Here is a 15,394-nt window from a genome sequence, read left to right on the forward strand (position 1 = left end):
ACTAACAAAACAAAAAACATAGAACAGCCCGAAAAATGAAATAAACACACAGCTTTTCAGCATCGGCGGAACATCAGGACCCACACGGAGCTCTTTTCCAAACAGCGGGACAAATAGAGCTTCCCCTCAAGTGTGCGCCACGCTCACGTGGAGCTAAACACAGTGGCAGTGGCGACCGGGCGACTGGAGTTCAGATTGAAACAGCATAGGAAACTTTGCCCCCTCACACACCCACACTCTCCTTTTATCTCCACCCCAAGCGTCATCATGAGCCGCAGGTGCACAAGGGCAGAGGTTCTCCTCGGTAAAAGGATAAACCAAAATCAATACAAACTACATACCACATAAAATAATAAAACATACAAAGCATGGCCGTAACACTTTTCTGAATTGCTAAAAAACATATTGTTGAAACCATCACTTATTTTCTCAAAACCTTAAACACAAATGTACAAAAAATTCCCCACAGGATCCTGTTCTTTCTTTTAACCCCAAATAACAAACCCACTCAGATCTTGCATTTCTCTTCTTTAAACCTATTAGGATTAAAGAACATTCATAAATAGTAATAATCGGTGATAACTATCATCAACTATTATTTGATTCACGCTCAGAGAAACACATCAACACTCTTCATCGTGGTTCAAGAAACCCAGCTCTTTTGAAACACATTTCCTAGTTTAAAACTATAGAAATGATCCCTGAAAGCATAGTCTTGACATCTCACTGCATTTACCAAACACAACTTCAGAGAGACGATGAACCTCAATGACGGTAAGTTGTGGCTTGATGATTCTGAGAGGGACAAAATGCACAGAAACACAAACTATACAACCTTTCAGAATGAACTGTAGTTAATGAATGGATTTGTGCAAATCTGTTAATAACAATACACTATTTATAGTATTAAGGAAACAAAGGTGGCATGGGCAGTCTTAGCCTATTCGTCAGAGAGTCGGGCTTGTAATCCGAGAGTTGTCAGTTCAAATAATCTCGGAGCCTTCAAGTTGCAACTGGTTGCAAGTTGGATTTTGGTGGGATTTTGCTGTCATGGACAGATTTCTAAAGTATGCAACAAAACCCTCGGATAACGACCAAATCGGAGCTTGTTGCAGTCACCAAAGGTCTTTTAGTATATTTCAGCAACGTCATTCAAACCTGTGTCGAGCTATCACAGATGCCACAATATTTTCAAACCTGTTTGAAAGTATCTCCAGAGGATCTCGTAATAGGTTTAGTTTGAGATGCAGCTTGCCTTGCCTGAAATTCAGACGAGAGCAGACGGCTGCAGTGAGGGGAGGAGTGAAAAAAATAGCTTTAAGTCAGACACTTCAACAATCTCGCAGTCCAGTCGACTACAAACGTCAGCAGAGGCAGAGATCACATTCGCATTTTTTATCACGAATTAAATAGATGCAACTTAAATACCAATAAATGCATTTACATAAAGATGTTTATGAGGAGAATCAACGAAGGTGAACTGTTCGTTACTGGGAAAGGTTACTTAGTAAATGTTGGGATGAATAAATCTAAGTCTAGTGGTAATACAAATTCGTTTCTGTTGTGTGAAATATAAACACCTCACAGTACAAATAATTAAACACCAATACAAAAGTTTACAGGAATTCATTAAAAATATTAATGTCATAGTAAAGAACAATTGAATTAATATAAAAACTACTTCAGGAATTAGAGTTTTTAGAATTAACAAGTGATCAGCTGACATCCCCGGGCAAATGAGCATTAAGCTGTGTCATCAGCAAGTCATCCTTGTCTCATCTCAAACAAACCTAATGTCAGCGACAAAATGACAACTTGTAAGTAATCCAGACAATCCCAGCGCAGATGGTATTAATAGAGAAAGGTCAACTAATTGAAGGGCAGGTTGATCTTGCATTCATGAAGTAATGGCCTGAACGTTGAAATTTCGCGCCAGAATTTATTTGAGAAAATGAATTTTCGCTGATGGTCGGGAACGCCTCTTTATAGAGTGTTTTGTATTATGTGTACCTCATCCGTGGTGTGTTGTATTATGCATGCGGCTAAACCAAGACGACAACGTGAAAAGAAACCTTGTTGCACAATTTGAGCAACACAGTGATTCAGATAGTTTTCTAGTAGTGTACTCTACCAAAAAGCTAACAGTATGTTTTTTGAAATAGGCAAAAACTACGGCACTCTGAAATGACAAGACAAAAACAAAACATACATTTTAACATTTGTATACACAAACGAAGTACTCTTTATTATGCTCTTTCTTTAAACCTCAAAAAACAAACCCACTCAGATCATGCACTTCTCTTCTTTAAAGAGCACCTATTATGGGATACACGTTTTTAAACATCCTTTTGTGTGTAAGTGTGCAGTAGTACATGCTAACGATATTCAAAAAGTACATACCTCAAAGAAAACGATGACGCGAGTTATCGTCTCTAACGTTCGAGGACTACAAAAAACACTCGGATTGTAGGCAACAGTTTACTTCCTGGGATTAGTGACGTATATAAGACCAACATTATCATAGTTCAGCCCTCTCTGCTTTGCTTGGGTACGCCCTCAAAGACGAGGGTGGGGAGCGCCGAGTCAGAAGAGAGCTAAAATGGCGGAGGTTGTGAGTCCCTGCTTTGACTCTGTTTGCAAACTCTTGTTTCATCGTTTAAGCGATTAAATCTCTCGAGTAGACGCTGTCTCTTTAGATGCGAGGGCAAAATAGCACTTTATGGACTTACACAGAGGACATCATGTTTAATACGGTTCCGGAAAAATCCAGTCAGAAGTTGTTCACGGAGTTTTCACAATAACTGCTTCTCATGAACCGAAGCTGGATTTGCGCGACATCTCCTTTTGAAAGTTGGATTACTGTGCACTTCTGGATCACAGGCTGTAAGTATTCACGTTTATTATTTGCCTTTTACTGTACGTTACGTAACCGGTAACCGGAGATTAACATAATGTGCGTGTAGAGCTAAGCTTGCAAGCTAATTGTCTTGTTTTGTAATATTGTATTTCATAAACAACGTACCATATTTACACACGTGTATGTTGAATTATGCAGACTATCGTTTTTTTTATCGATGTTGGTTTAGACATGTTTACAAACTTGCTAAGTTGCTAAGCTAAATACAAATACAAATGCCAGCTAAACTGTTACCAGTAAAATTTGTTCTCATGATCAAACTCAAGAAACTCTAAGTACAGATGATTTGTTTAAAGTTATATGTATTTTACTGTTGTATTTACTTGAAGCTTTCTTAGATTTTGAAACGAAGTAAACACATAATGTGTGTTGCTAATGTTGGGCCATGTAATATGTAATACATTTACGTTTTAATGAATAGTCTAACGATTTATAGTCGTTGTACTCTATTGTTATAATATGTCTTTTTGACTGAATACATGTTTGTTTTATTTGTCTATATCCTAGATTCGCAGCTGGACACATCCTTCTACACTGTATGCAAACATGCAACATCATTACACACAGTACAAGGAGTCAGACTGGCATATGAGGAGCAAAGGTGTGTAACACATATGATGTATTTAGCTAGTGAAACCACTACCCCACCAAACATGAGACGTCTCCCCGACGTGCAGATCATGTCTATATTAGGTCGGTTGGTCCAGGCCCTTATCTGTACGTCTATACAACGTACAGATCAGGTACAGTATCTGGACGTCTGACTATGACCCCTCTTGGACGTCAGGTAGACGTCCAAAAGGGGTTCGGGAAATCAATACAAAAACATTTTATACAAATGTGGTCTATGAGTTCTGAGTCAAAAAAACATAAACATCACGTGTATTTTTGTAGAAAAATTTTGTAAAGCTGATAAAATAATGTAATCTTTATATATGAATGTGTGTTCAAAAACATAGCACTGCTCATAGATAAAGTTCCACCTTAAATGCTGTCTCTCTCTCTCTCTCTCTCTCTCTCTCTCTAATTAACAGAGATGTATATGCTGACGTTTTATTGAAAATGTTTTGTCACCATAATGACGATCAGTGATTCCTTTAGTTGGGTAGTTTGACTCTTTGACTTTTTGTAGTAGTGTTTGGTCTTTGTAAGAGTGTTTGCTAAAGCATGTTATTTGCTGCAAAGAAAATTTGTTATAAACAAAACTCACATGTGGATCTTACAACTTCATTCAAAGTTTACCAAGAGTAATACCACATATGTAAAGTCTGTAAATTCATTTTGTAAACCATGTAGTATTGTCTCAATTTCTCAGTTGATTTGAGGTGTCACATCCAACTTATTATTTAGGTTCATACCACCACTGGGAAGCGCTTATATACAATAAAACAGTCCAGATTTCATTGTCACATATGCAGACATCAAGAATCAGCCCATGAATCACAACAGTGGTGACAATCTCTGGACTCATGAGTTTTATAATACGCTGGTGCAATGCATTGCAACATTTAGAAAAATCACCATCATTGTGATTCATAAGCTGATTCTTGATGTCTGCATCTGTGTCAAAAAAATCTAGACTTTAGATTTTTGATTACAGCCACGAGGTTTCATTTTCAGTTACAGTAGGCAGCAATATGCATCGAAGTATGTTCATTGTAGCTCCAAACAAAACTGAGATCGAGGTTTACTTCTAAACTTAATTTATGATGTTTTATCTGCGTTGTTAGTTCAGTTATGTAATATCATCACTTCTGACCATCAATGTAAGTAATGTGAAGCCACAAGTAAGTTGCATTGGTAACAAACACTTGGTGCAATAATAATGTGTTTTAAAAAACACCATCATCAAGCACACACACTACAGTATAAAAAAAGAGTCAAACTACCCAACTAAAGGAAACACTGATCACCATGATGGTGACAAAACATGTTCCATAAAACATCAGAATCTTGTAAATTCTCAAAAACGAGCAGGTAGAAATGACAAAAAATAGAGTGAATTTGGTTTGTTTGGTCAGTATGGTCCTACTTCAAAACAATGCTTTGTTAAAACAACTTTTTGTAATGGTGATGACATTGAGTAGAGAGAGCGCAAGAGAGAGAGAGAGAGAGAGAGAGAGAGAGAGAGAGAGCTTAATTGCACCTTAATGTTTGTTAATATTGTGTTATTGTATGTTTCTCGTTTTATGTATAATGCTTTGGCAATATTGTAAGTGACACAATCATGCCAATAAAGTTCTTTAAATTGAAATTGAATTGAGAGAGAGAGAGCGAGAGAGAGAGAGAGAGAGAGAGAGAGCGAGCAAGATTGCAGACGCAGACAGTTAAGGTGGAACTGGTATATTTGGGAATTATCTATAAGCAAAAAAATTTAACATTTATTAATATATAAAGATTATATATACACATATAATGTTTAAAAAGGCCACATTTTAAATAGTTTTACTTTGCGTGGAGGTCCCCTTGACATCAATCTTGGATGTTCAGAACAGGTCATAAAAAGACGTCATAAAAACTTTCATTCTGGCTCCTCATTGGACGTCGAAATGACGTCTTTTTAAGACGCTTTGCTCAGTGGGAGGAGTCAGACTGGCATATGAGGAGCAAAGCTGTGTAACACATATGATGTATTTAGCTAGTGAAACCACTACCAGTCTTAGATGTATAACTGATGATGACAAAGTTTTTTTTCTCTGCATAATAATAGGAACCCAGGCAATAGCATCGTTTCACAATGTTTCCATCACCATCATCAGTGGATGCCTTTGCTGTCCGTAGCCTGAGATTTCAGATTTGCAGCAAAAAAAAATTGATTTTCTCATTTATTGGAATGCTGTGCAGGTATTTAAGTATTTTAGTAACTTTGTTAAATAAAGTAGTATTTACTTTTACAATAAATTAATTGCTTGTTTATATTTTACAGGTATTTGTACCTTGCAGCCATCCATTACAATGTCACCAAGCCGTAACAAAAGCAGGAGAGGGAAAGTACAAGGCTATGTTCCCAAAACACACAAATGACATACCGTAAGCAGTAATGTTTTATTTCAAATACATTCATAATTAAAAACTTAATGTATGAAGCAGGGAAATAAATGATCAAAACAAAAGATTTATTGACTGCAATATTTCTACAGTTATGTGGAGGATGTGATCAGGCTTGTGTTTGATGAGGTATTTGAAGATAAGCTGAAGGAAGCCCTGATTCCAATGGACCTGGCATCACAGTTTGAGAGACCTTCAAAGGAGGACGTGATTGCATGCCATCTTCAGTGCAGGGGTCGTCGAAAGCCAAAATTGTGACCGATCTGATCAGGAAGCTCCAAGCGTATCTGGAGAACAACACACGACAGGATGATAACCTTATAGTGTCGTCTTAAATAGCACCAGCTGACAAAGCTTTGATATGCCATTTATCTGAATAGATAGCTGTAAGTAGTGATGAGCGAGTCACCCGAAACTCGGATCATTTAACCCGATCCCTAAAATGACTCGAGAACCATGAGTCCTTAGTGACCATTAACCCGAGTCAGTTGAGTCCTCTCAGATTTTGCATTAAAAATGAGAAATTGTATCAAACACAAAGCTCTTCAAATGTTTACAACAGAATTACAACAAATAACTCTACATAAGCTGCCATAGGTTCTATAACTTGCAAAAACGAGTTAATTTACATCACCAAATGTCGACTGAGTGAATCAAAAGCTGCTATTCCGGATCATTATTTCTTGCAGCTCCGAGTCCGAGTTCAAAGGGATGCGTTCGCGCGACAATGAGTTGGTCGGCGGCTCGGGGATTCACACAGAGAGTGACTCAACTCATGGAGCTTGAATCCTGGGCTAGGAGAAACAAGCCTTGCTCGTGTTGTTAACCCACTGACTCATGTAGGCTAATCTGTTGAAATATTTGACTGGCACAATGTTTTGGGTAGAAGCTGCAAATGTTTAACATTTTTAAATACGAGGACTGCTGCAGCAGTGCTGCTGGAAAGATCCGCCACCGACGGACGTACACGGCTCCTCTTGTTGACTGAGTCACTCAGAGTGACGTGAGTGGTTCACTCACAGGACCCGTGCAGGAGCGGGCGAGCGCTCTGTCTGGGACTCACTCACAAGATTAACCGAAGCCTATCGTGGATCTTTTAAGTCAATCTGAAACAGGACACGTTCCTCTCACGTCCAAGTCAACCAAGCCTGACATCTTCTAAATGTGGTGTTGATATATTTGTCGTTATGAAATGAAACTAAACACACCAAACTTTTACAATTATGTTATTGATAATGTTACCACGGGCATGCATGTTTTTTACGAGTTCCTCAGGTCACATAAGCCCTTTTTTGTGAGCAGAGGAGTCATAAACTCGTAGCTGCACGCGTGATCCGAGTTGCTTGGTTGGCATTAGTATGACTTAGCGATTGGAATTGGGAGATTTTGACCAAGTGACTCAAGTGACTCGAGTGACTCGCACAACCCGGATCATATTAGTGAGTGACTCAGAATAACCCGAATCCTTAAAAAGATCCGGGTTGACCATCACTAGCTGTAAGAAATGAATTGAACAATTTTTGAAACAAGAGCACAATATGGTTACTAAAGTATGTTTATTTGTATATTGTTTAACATTTAAATATATATTTGTAATAAATAAATAAAACTTTTGACTGACTATTATATTTTCTTTAAAGTTACATCTTTTGTTCTTTTGGGTACTTTGTTACTATAATGATACTTTAGTGTTATTGGTTTAAAAATGTAATAAAACTTACTCTAGTCCTGCACCTCAAAGGCTTATAGTCGGTACAATAAATGTTCTGTGTGTAGGGATTTAGACAATTTGTGCAAAACCTGGATGATGAATCACGCAGGTAAGAGGCCCTGGAACATGTTGCATTCTCCTTAAAACCTAATAAGTAAAAACATAGCACTTATAAGTAAGCAGGCTTTCATAAAAAAGTTTACCATAGTAAAATAATGTAGAACATTCATTTCAATTAATACTTTCTTTGTGCTACATTTGGTGTTTCCATATAGTTTGCACAGTGATATAGTATGTAACAGTCTTTTATAATAAAGTTTACTATAGTAAAATAATGTTAACAAATGAAATAGTTTTATAATCATTTCAACAAATACTTTCTATGTGCTACATTTGGTGTTTCCATATAGTTTGCACAGTAATATAGTATGTAAGCAGGCTTTTATAATAAAGTTTACTATAGTAAAATAATGTTAATAAGTGAAATAGTTTTATAATCATTTCAAAAAATACTTTCTATGTGCTACATTTGGTGTTTCCATATAGTTTGCAAAGTAATGTAGTACGTTATAATTACCTTTTGGATGTCTTTGCAACACATTTTCGTCTTCGTTTAGCATTCTGGCAGAGCTAAGGACACCTAAAAAAGTTAAATCCAATCGCGTTCATTGACGGAGATCGTTTATATCGTAACGGCCGTCTGAACTCTCTGGATCGAGCTCGAAGTGGTAAGGCAGTACAGACACCATCGTTTATAGAGAAATATAGCGCTTGTTTACGTTGCCTGTGACTCTCAGTCAGAACCGGAAAACCCACGCGTAGTCAGGGGCGTAACCTTTCAAACACACGCTGAACGCAGTTGACCAATAACAGTTGAGTAGTCATCTGACCAATCCGAATACACTAGACATTTTGGGAGGCGGAGACAGGAACTAAATCCGACCGTTTTCCAGACATGCAGAAATCGGTGAGTTATGTAAGCAATTTATAAGACTCACAGTGCATTAGTTCAAGTTTTAATAACATGTATGTACTATGGGATATTACAATAACGTGCTAATTTATTAGCATAATTGGTGCTCTTTAAACCTATTAGGAGTAAACAACATTCATCAACAGCAATGATCTGTGATAACTACCACTAACCATTCCCTGATTCACGCTCAGAGAAACACATCAACACTTTTCATCGTGGTTCAAGAGACCCAACTCTTCTGAAACACATTTCCTAGTTTAAAACTATAGAAATGATTCCTGAAAGCATAGTCTTGACATCTCACTGCGCTTATCGAACACAACTTCAGAGAGACGATGAACCCCAGTGATGGTAAGTTATGGCTTGATGATTCTGAGAGGGACAAAAAAATGTTAGTCGTAAGAGAGTCTGGCTTGTAACCAGAGGGTTGCCAGTTCGAGTCTCACAACCTGCAGGTTGTATTTTGGAGGGATTTTGCTGTTGCAGACAGATTTTCATGCCCTGCATTCCAATTCGTTTTTTATGACCTTCCCTTGCTAACTTCCCTCAGTCTTGTTCATTAGGATGTACATCATTGCTTACATTGTATGAGTGCCCACTACTGCTGGAACACTTGAAGTAGGTTCAAATGGATTGCCCTAAGCCCTCGATCACATGGACAGTGGAGACCGCCCCCTCCATTATTTGAACTGTGCAAAACGCGAGTTGTCACACCTTGTCAGCTGTGTTGTTTTATGGTAAGAAAAGTGACAAAGAGTTATCCAGAAGAATCCACTCAGATGATTCAGGGTTCAATCATATCATCCCACAATTTGTCCAGGAACCAAAAACCAGTCAGAATTTCTCAGTAAACAATTGCAGAAATGAACAAGTGCTCTTCGACTTCAGTACTCTTCCACAGTATTTCAGTTAAAATTGTATGCATTTTCTCCCTGCTGTTTACACATATTGGCTGTTTCTCAATGTCAAGGAAGGATCCTCGGATGCCAGAATTTCGAGGATGCTACGTCATCGACATCTGTCGAAGGACTGTTCCAATGTCGAGGATCCTCGGAATTGCCACCAAGGACTGAGTCCTTCATTTGAGAAATATCCCATATACAGGAAAGGATGCATATGTGTATCCTACTCACTCTCAAATCACCCACAATCCTATGCGCGCAGTGCCAAAAGCACACGTTTTTACTGACACAATGACGTGCACTTGCTAGCCTGTTCCATTTACGTGTTTTCCAAATTCTAAAAAGGAGCCTCGCCTAGCCTCTGAAGGAAGTGACTTGTAAGGACCAGTCCTGCCAAGGTAGTATCCTTAACATTGAGAAACAGCCATACATTTTGCTTTGCAGCCATGCATGCACTTTCTGTGCAAGCCCACAATTATGCTGAGTTTACACCAACCGCGTTTCAGGCATCAAAATCGCATCTACCCTGCGTGGTTTGCCGCTTGAACAATTTGGGTGCATTCGCGCGTGTAGAGCGGAGTAGACGCGCGAAAAAAGCAATAATTTGACGCGCGTCAGAGGCAAACTCCGCAAGAAACGCTTCTTGTGGGAGGGGCAAGTGCTATGCGGTTGTCTGTTTGCAAGATGACTAGTGTTGATTGTGCATTTATCGAGAGAGGTACCAGTTTGTATTTGGTAACCTTACTATAGGGGGAAAATAAACGACGCGGGTCGATAAACGTCACGTGACTCAAAAGTGAAGTGTGTATTACAACTTACCAGGTTGCCTAATGTCCTCACTGACACTCTTCCGAGCGAGGCCCTTTTTATTCCTGTCTCCTCTATAGAAATAAGAACTTGTGTCATACACTGTAAAAAAAAATCCGTAGTTTTTACGGTGAAATACTGGCAGCTGTGGTTACCAAAACATTTCTGTAAAAAATACAACGTAAAACCGTAAAAACAACACCACCACAATTGGATGCATTACAGCGAACTTTTGTAAATTTTACAAATCTTACCTGTATACAGAATTTCTTTATTAACTGTTTAGAAACTCTTATTTTTTAATGGTAAAATGCAGATGAGATTGCCAGACAACCATCTTAAAAATTATGAACATGTAAACAACTTTTTGTATTTCAGTACCTAATATAATTTTATTCATTTTAATCTAGGTGATGGAAAAGACAGCTGCACAAAGAAACAAAGTTTGTTGTGAAATTATTACAAATTGTTTTCTAATTATCTGCCAACAACTTGAAAATAGACAGTGAACATACACAAAGATTGTATCATACAAACAAATACAAAACAACATCAGGGTAAGTTTTCAATGGCTCAGTGTCTACATGAGTCCATTTTACAAAGTTAAAAAGTGACACTTAAATAATGACATGATGAAATAGAGAGCAGTCAAAACACAAGTACAACTGAACTACAGACAAAATCTTAGATGAACATTAACTGTATAAATATAACATATAAACACATTCAATCGCTCAAGATCTCACCAGATGAGAATTAAACACAAACACCATTAACATCCACACTTAATACAAACCAGTTTGACTTTATTTGGTTTGTTTGAAGTCACCATTATGGAGATCATTGTTTCCTTAAATGGGGCAGTTGGCTCGTAGGTGTTTCGGTTAAGCTTTCTCTGACTGTTAAAATAATGTGTCAATACACATAAGCTATGATCTAAGAAGCTGAAATAAATGAAATCAAGTGATGTTGGTAGAATTTTAATGATGGTCTAGTCATCTTAAAGTTTACCAAGCAGGTGTTCTAAAAAAACTCTAAATGTGAACATTAAGTTTTTTCTCTTCCCCATACAAATGTTTTCTTGTGGGATGATGTTACAGAGTGGCAATGGATTTAAATAATTAGACTTATAAACAGTAAAAATAATGTCAGACGATTCTGTGACTAAACAAAGTTAGTCTAGACATCAAGAATCAGTATACAAATCACAACAACGGTGACCCAAAACATGAAAGCTGCATGCCGCAATGCATGCTGGGTATTACCATAGTACAAACTTATCTGGCATGCATTGCACTTAATCTGAATTAGTTTTTTGATGGTCACCACTATTGAGCTTTGTAGGTTGAATCTTGATATGAATATGAAGTGTCAAAAAACCTTTTTAACCAGTCCCAAAACCATTACTTTACAAAACTTTTTCTAGCCCAACAGATATATTTGCAGAACCTACAAACACCAGACATTAAACCAATTTCTCTCTTACTATAACTACCAGTCAATCACAACTTTCATGTGGATAAATCAAACCACTTAACAATAAAGAAATGTTCGAGACTTGTTTTTACAACCCCTTTCATCATCAATAAGTGCTCTGTGTATCCCACTAACACAATTGACAAAAAGAAGAAGGAAGTAAGTAACCATTGAGGCTCAAGACCCCAACTAAAACAACCACTGATCACCGTAATGGTGACTTAAAACACAACATTTTTGATAAATCATCATCTAACCCTCTGTTAATTCTCAATAAGAGATTATGTAATTGTATGACAGAAATAAGTCAAACTGGTTTGTAATAAGTATAGATGTTAATTGTATTTGTGTTTAATTCTCCTATGGGGAGATCTTGTCTCATTTTGCCTGTAGTTCAGTTGTACTTGTGTTTTGACTGCTTTCTATTTCATCATTAATGTTCATTCATCATGTCATTATTTAAGTGTCACTTTTTAACTCTGTAAAATGGACTCATGTAGACACTGAGCCATTGAAAACTTACCCTGATGTTGTTTTGTATTTGTTTGTATGATACAATCTTTGTGTATGTGCACTGTCTCTTTTCAAGTTGTTGGCAAATAATTAGAAAACAATTTGTAATAATTTCACAACAAACTTTGTTTCTTTGTGCAGCTGTCTTTTCCATCACCTGGATTATAGTGGTTTTCTGCATATATTAAAATATGAATAAAAATATATTAATTAATGAAATACAAAAAGTTGTTTACATGTTCATATATTTTTAAGGCGGTTTTCTGGCAATCACATCTGCATTTTACCATTAATAAAGAAGAGTTTCTAAACAGTTAATAAATCAAAGAAATTCTGTATACAGGTAAGATTTGTAAAATTTACAAAAGTTCGCTGTTATGCATACAACTGTGGTGTTGTTGTTTTTACGGTTTTAAGTTGTATTTTTTACAGAATTGTTCTGGTAACCACAGCTGCCGGTATTTCACCGTAAAAACTACGGATTTTTTTTACAGTGTATAGGACAATATCAAGGATTGGTTGAATGAGTGACTCCGGGCGGGGCTGCCACCACAGCAGCAATAAGGCTCCTGATTGGTTAATGTGGCGCAACATTTCGCCAAAGTTAAAATTTTTCAACTCAGGCGTCAGCCGCAAATTCGCGTGAACCGCAAAATGCACAAAAAGCACCATTCGCGTGTACCACACACAATGCTCAATTTGCGCCTTTCGTGCGAGCTTCACGCACGAATGAGGCGGAAACGCCTCTTCCACGCCACAGGACCTCCTGACGGGCGTCGACGCGTCTTCACATTGACTTAACATTGAAATCACTCGCGCTTCACGCCTCTACCGCGGTTGGTGTAAACGCAGCATTAAAGGGGCAATACCCATTTTTAAGGTAGTGCTTACTAAATGTTCATTTGGGATAAAAATGAAAGGGGTTACACAAATAATAAAGCTTTTTGTTACGAACCCCTCAAATTTTTATCGTAAGGGTATAGGGTTCACGCAACATAAAAAGGACACGCAAGTCAAAGGACCATTTTAATATGTATTAATGCCCCTGCACTCACGTGCCGCAGGCAACTACTTGTAAGGTTGAGGACGAAAGATTTTCACAAACAACTAACAAAACAAAAAACATAGAACAGCCAGAAAAATGAAATAAACACACAGCTTTTCAGCATCGGCGGAACATCAGGACGCACACGGAGCTCTTTTCCAAACAGCGGGACAAATAGAGCTTCCCCTCAAGTGTGCGCCACGCTCACGTGGAGCTAAAGACAGTGGCAGTGGCGACCGGGCGACTGGAGTTCAGATTGAAACAGCATAGGAAACTTAGCCCCCTCACACATCCACACTCTCCTTTTATCTCCACCCCAAATGTCATCATGAGCCGCAGGTGCACAAGGGCAGAGGTTTTCCTCGGTAAAAGGATAAACCAAAATCAATACAAACTACATACCACATAAAATAATAAAACATACAAAGCATGGCCGTAACACTTTTCTGAATTGCTAAAAAACATATTGTTGAAACCATCACTTATTTTCTCAAAACCTTAAACACAAATTTACAAAACATTCCCCACAGGATCATGTTCTTTCTTTTAACCCCAAATAACAAACCCACTCAGATCATGCATTTCTGTTCTCTAAACCTATTAGGATTAAAAAACATTCATCAATAGTAATAATCGGTGATAACTATCATCAACTATTATTTGATTCACGCTCAGAGAAACACATCAACACTCTTCATCGTGGTTCAAGAAACCCAGCTCTTTTGAAACACATTTCCTAGTTTAAAACTATAGAAATGATCCCTGAAAGCATAGTCTTGATATCTCACTGCATTTACCAAACACAACTTCAGAGAGACGATGAACCTCAATGAGGGTAAGTTGTGGCTTGATGATTCTGAGAGGGACAAAATGCACAGAAACACAAACTATACAACCTTTCAGCATGGACTGTAGTTAATGAATGGATTTGTGCAAATCTGTTAATAACAATACACTATTTATAGTATTAAGGAAACAAAGGTGGCATGGGCAGTCTTAGCCTATTCGTAAGAGAGTCGGGCTTGTAATCCGAGAGTTGTCAATTCAAATCTCGGAGCCTTCAAGTTGCAACTGGTTGCAAGTTGGATTTTGGCGGGATTTTGCTGTCATGGACAGATTTCTAAGGTATGCAACAAAACCCTCGGATAACGACCAAATCGGAGCTTGTTGCAGTCACCAAAGGTCTTTTAGTATATTTCAGCAACGTGATTCGAACCTGTGTCGAGCTATCACAGATGCCACAATATTTTCAAACCTGTTTGATAGTATCCCCAGAGGATCTCGTAATGTGAGCAACACAATGACAACTTGTTGCACAACTTGAGCAACACGGTGATTCTGATAGTTTTCTAGTAGTGTACTCTACCAAAAATCTAGCATTATGTTTGTTGAAATAGGCAAAAATTATTGCCTTCTGAGATGACAAGTCAAAAAAACCCATACATTTTAATATTTGTATACACAAACGAAATACTCTTTATTATGTTCTTTCTTTAATCCTCAAAAAACAAACCCACTCAGATCATGCATTTCTCTTCTTTAAACCTATTAGGATTAAAGAACATTCATCAATAGCAATGATCTGTGATAACTACCACTAACCATTCCTTGATTCACGCTCAGAGAAACACATCAACACTCTTCATCGTGGTTCAAGAAACCCAACTCTTCTGAAACACATTTCCTAGTTTAAAACTATAGAAATGATTTCTGAAAGCATAGTCTTGACATCTCATTGCGCTTTTCGAACACAACTTCAGAGAGACGATGAACCCCAGTGATGGTAAGTTATGGCTTGATGATTCTGAGAGGGACAAAAAAATTGTTAGTCTTAAGAGAGTCTGGCTTGTAACCAGAGGGTTGCCAGTTCGAGTCTCACAGCCTGCAGGTTGTATTTTGGAGGGATTTTGCTGTTGCAGACAGATTTTCATGCCCTGCATTCCAGTTCGTTTTTTATGACCTTCCCTTGCTAACTTCCCTCAGTCTTGTTCATTAGGAT

The 15,394-nt window shown here is 37.8% G+C and overlaps 1 long non-coding RNA gene and 4 other non-coding genes across 5 annotated transcripts; 1 reads left to right on the top strand and 4 right to left on the bottom strand.

The window, feature by feature from the left end:
• Positions 1–503: 503 nt before the first annotated feature.
• LOC135719585 (small nucleolar RNA U3) lies at positions 504–717 on the bottom strand. The gene has a single exon (XR_010521214.1). It is a non-coding gene; the product is annotated as a small nucleolar RNA U3 (small nucleolar RNA).
• A 2,291-nt stretch (positions 718–3,008) lies between these two features.
• LOC135719473 (uncharacterized) lies at positions 3,009–7,003 on the top strand. Its single transcript, XR_010521114.2, has 4 exons — positions 3,009–3,518; positions 5,628–5,761; positions 5,844–5,947; positions 6,058–7,003. It is a non-coding gene; the product is annotated as an uncharacterized lncRNA (long non-coding RNA).
• Positions 7,004–8,740: 1,737 nt separating this feature from the next.
• On the bottom strand, positions 8,741–8,946 carry LOC135719603 (small nucleolar RNA U3). The gene has a single exon (XR_010521228.1). It is a non-coding gene; the product is annotated as a small nucleolar RNA U3 (small nucleolar RNA).
• A 5,013-nt stretch (positions 8,947–13,959) lies between these two features.
• Positions 13,960–14,173, bottom strand: LOC135719587 (small nucleolar RNA U3). The gene has a single exon (XR_010521216.1). It is a non-coding gene; the product is annotated as a small nucleolar RNA U3 (small nucleolar RNA).
• A 734-nt stretch (positions 14,174–14,907) lies between these two features.
• Positions 14,908–15,121, bottom strand: LOC135719580 (small nucleolar RNA U3). The gene has a single exon (XR_010521209.1). It is a non-coding gene; the product is annotated as a small nucleolar RNA U3 (small nucleolar RNA).
• Between the last annotated feature and the right edge of the window lie 273 nt (positions 15,122–15,394).

This window comes from Paramisgurnus dabryanus, chromosome 14, assembly GCF_030506205.2.
Source record: "Paramisgurnus dabryanus chromosome 14, PD_genome_1.1, whole genome shotgun sequence".
In the NCBI taxonomy this organism is placed as follows: domain Eukaryota; kingdom Metazoa; phylum Chordata; class Actinopteri; order Cypriniformes; family Cobitidae; genus Paramisgurnus; species Paramisgurnus dabryanus.